The sequence below is a fragment of the Polypterus senegalus genome, chromosome 7 (genome assembly GCF_016835505.1).
Source record: "Polypterus senegalus isolate Bchr_013 chromosome 7, ASM1683550v1, whole genome shotgun sequence".
In the NCBI taxonomy this organism is placed as follows: domain Eukaryota; kingdom Metazoa; phylum Chordata; class Cladistia; order Polypteriformes; family Polypteridae; genus Polypterus; species Polypterus senegalus.
In genome coordinates this window covers 104,281,629-104,285,824 of record NC_053160.1, presented here as the reverse complement: position 1 = coordinate 104,285,824, position 4,196 = coordinate 104,281,629, and the positions used below count along the sequence as shown (strand labels likewise).

The 4,196-nt window shown below is 34.1% G+C and overlaps 1 pseudogene; it reads right to left on the bottom strand.

The window, feature by feature from the left end:
- Positions 1-262: 262 nt before the first annotated feature.
- Positions 263-3,960, bottom strand: LOC120532043 (annotated as a pseudogene).
- Positions 3,961-4,196: the final 236 nt, after the last annotated feature.

The following is a 4,196-nucleotide window of genomic DNA, read 5'->3' as shown; positions in this document are numbered from 1 at the left end:
ACCTACAGAAGCCAGAGAACTGGGAGTCTGCATCAGAACTGTACATGCATCTTAAAGAAATTGCTCAATTACTGTATAATTCTTTGTACTACAGATGTAATAATGTACACATTAATGAACCAGTGTGTCAAGCATGTGAAGAGTAACTTGTGCTGTCCATGAATTTAATTTTTACTGGAAAAACTTCCACATCTTCCCTAAATTGTAAATAAAATGTGAAATGAAATAAAGTGGATAAAAGTAAGTATAAAACAAGAACACATTAATACATCTTCAGTTTCTTCAAAATCTCAAATATAAAAAATGTAGCAGAGTTATATTACAAAATTTAAAAATAACAGTGCTAAAGTGTGTCCACCAGTGCAGATGGATCTTCTGCATTTTCCCTTTAAACATGAATCAATGGGGTATGTTCTTAAAGCCTTTCTGAGTTTCTGGTTTTAGATCACTTATTTTAGATGGTTTGAAGGCTCGAACAGCATGCCTGCCCCCATGTACTACTGTTGAAATGAGACAGGAATCAACTAAATCATTTTTGACCCTGACTCATCACCAGAAACCCTTTTTGAAATCATATATGTTGAAAATTATTGGAACTGTCCTTCACTAATAATGTAGTAGTTGCAAGTTGCTTGTTAACAACTGAATTGCAGACTGACATGTTTGCTTTGAACTTACAAAAACATACAAAAATTGTAAGACTAGGATATGATGGTACATGTCAATTACACATGAGTTACGGTCGATAATATACCATCGGAGGTAGTCTGATACAATTGTTCTCTTTCCTTCAAGAGTAGCCACATATCTCAGACAACCGGCTGTCTAACATTGTGCTATATTTTAAAGTACATTCTCGCAAAGCTTCGACAGAAGCAGCACGGTCAATCTAAAACACAAAAAAGGGGCATATACAGTATATATAGTTCTCATAAATTTCTGTTCCATTACTTATCTAGTTTAACACTATATCTTGTACAATCCCAGAACAATAAATGCATTGCTCTGTGTATGTTATCAAGGAAGTAATGATTTTCTCAAAGCACTGCCTAATAAATAAACCCTTCCCTACTATAGCATTATGCTTTTCCTACCTCTCACAAAGCTGTTTTTATTTCTTCTTTAGTTGCATCATTCACTGTTGCTTTGAATGATGGCTGGCCTGCAAGATACAGTACAAGATCTTCTGAGAGGAAATGCGGACCTGGGCCTCCATGCACAACTGATACCGCAATCATCTTTCCTGCCAAGAAGTACTCATCCTCCCTGAGAGCTATGAATGAAAATCATTCATATTTTAGAATTTTGGGTGATTTACAATTTGAACCACAATTCCAAATTGATTTTAATGTTATTTCTACTGTTCCACACATATTTAGCAACTACTTTTGGAAACATACAAATATATTCTATAATGCATTAAAATCAAGACAACCCTACGCATGTTGTTGCTAAATACCTCTGGAGCAGTTCAAGTAACAAAGTGTATCAGTGATGTGATATATAATTACAAGTCACACATCTTAAAACTATGTAGACATACCATTTTCATTGTAGACTAAGTAACGTTGTCCTGTTGGTCCATCAAAAATTGGTCAGTCTTTGAGATGGTTCATTAGTAGAGTTATAAACTCTCGTCTTGGACCACCTGTATCAATTCCATCCTCAAAAAACAGCATCATCAGTAAATCTGACTAGCATATCACAGGTTTCTGAATATGTTGCACGCTTGAAGCCTCGGACTGCTCCATCCAAGACATTTGACCTTGTAATGTTGAACCGACAAACTCTTCCATGACCAATATGATGCGACAGCTTTGCAATGATATCAGATAGTGTAATGTGTACCTCCTCTCTAGAATTACACAAGACTGAGTTACATTTGTGAAATGTCATACAGTAAACAGTTTTCTATTTTTTGCACAACACTGATGTGCAGTAAAGAGCTTCTTTCACATATTATCACAGAAGTAATTCAATCTTTTACCATTAAGTGCACAGAGAAAACCTATTGCTATTGTCAATAACTGCCAGCTTACATGGTTGCGTCTGATAAATTCCCCAAATTTACAGGAACTGGCTCTTCATCCTCTTTTTCAACACATGGTGCATAAAGGTTTGTATATTTACTGTAAAGAAATTACCGTTCCTATGTTAAAAGACAACTCCACCCATTTTACACTAAAACATTCTTTTTAAGTAATTTCCAACCTAAGTAAATCCCTGAAGTATTTTTTGTAAGTTAACCATTCTACAGATATTTTAGAAACAACATGGCAGTTTATTTTTCATCTAATCTAAAAACGTCTACCAAGGGAATAGTCACATTTTGTCAATTGTTTTTGCTTACTTGTAGTAAGTGGACTCAGTCACATTGTATTCAGGTAGATCCAGAGTATCCTCAGTATCAGATATTACTATCTGAAAAAAAAGTGACATGGGGAACTTAAATGTCCAACACAACATAAAACAAAACTGAAAGAAAAAATATTATGAGGTAACATTTGGTTCAATACTTACCTGTCCAGCTTGAATCGTTGATGAATGTCTGGATGCATCTCTGGAACATGTTAACATGACTACTTTAGTACAACAAAGTATCATGGAGTTAAAAGAAATTAAAAATTATGGTAAGTTATAATAATCTAGATAATTTTGCTAAATTTCACAATGCTCTTACATCATTTACAACTTCATATATTTAGAGCAAAAACTCAACATAAATTCAAGGGTCTGTCCCAAACATGCGATTTGATCACATTACCAGCTTACAGATTACTTACATTTGCAAATTGGTACTTACACTACATCTTCTAGTTTGTGTTTGGGTGTACTTTGGTTACAGTCTTTAAAAACCTGAGGGAAAAAACAGCCTATATTATTCTTCTATTACTACATAAATACTTATCAATGAAATGTTGCCTGCTGAAACATGGCAAGTTGTTAGTATTTCTGACAGATAAACTGGCTGAACAATAATCAAAATGATTCACATGTGTTACACCAAATGCCATTTAAAATGTAAATCCTACTGTATGTCGAAGTACAATGCAGGAATGTATTTTCAAACTCAATTACAGACGTTACTAAGTAGCTAGTCTCTGTTGAATCAAAATATTGGCAAGCATTATGCACAGAACAGCTCTGGTTAAGATAATGAATACGGCCATTCAGTATATAGCTTTCCTATATTATTTGTTTTATGTTAACTCACCACAGTGTCAGCCTGATTGAATTCAATTGTGCTCCTACTTGTAACAAAAAATTCAGAATTTGAGTCTGATTCTCAGCTAACATCCACTGCAGTTAAAGGAAACAAAATCAACACATTATTATGCATTATTATGTACAGTATGTCACAGCACTGTGAAATATGTAAAAGTGCTAAATCATCAGATCCACTAACCTCTTCTAAAGTCTTTTTCAAGGCATATAAAAAAGAGATCCTGCAATATGCCTTTCCTATTTCCTTTTTATATTCTGCCAATATGAATGGTCTTTCTGTCCCAGGCACATTGACCACCTCTGAGCAATCTGGATACAAAAGTATATATGGTCCTTCATCCATGTCCTTGTTAAATGTTCTCATTTTCTGAACAGCTAGTTTCAGCAGATCAGGCACTGCTACCAGAGGGTCTGTAAATAATGGGAGTGTTTTCCCTCTTACAGGTTTCCATTTGGCACCATCAATCCTATGTTTATCTAGATAAATAAAAGTAAACAGAATGAGTTTTCTGTAAATTATACATTTATAAGTTTTTTGCATAGAAAGTTAAACACCAAATGGGTCCACTGATTAAACAATAACTGTCCCTGCAACCATTGTCTTGTATACATGACACAAAAACTTAAGCCACCTAACCTGAACTTGTCTCTGTTCTTGTTTTAGTCGTCTCTTTGACCCACAGCTAAAGGACTGTCTTTCTTTTGATTTGAAGTTTCTGTAGTCCATGAACTGTTTATATGATAGGCACGGTTGTTCTTCTGGAATGAACAGAATTGAATATCAACACATTAATTCCATTTCCTGTTGTAAAAGCCATTTGTTAGTTAGATTATAATTAGTTGATATTAGTATTTTGTTATTAAAATGTTTGTGTATATATTAGTGCATAGTCAATGGGAGGTTCTATTATAATCCCTACAAGCTAAATTGTAAATGGAATATTCTAATTATTTCTTGTCATTCTGACTAC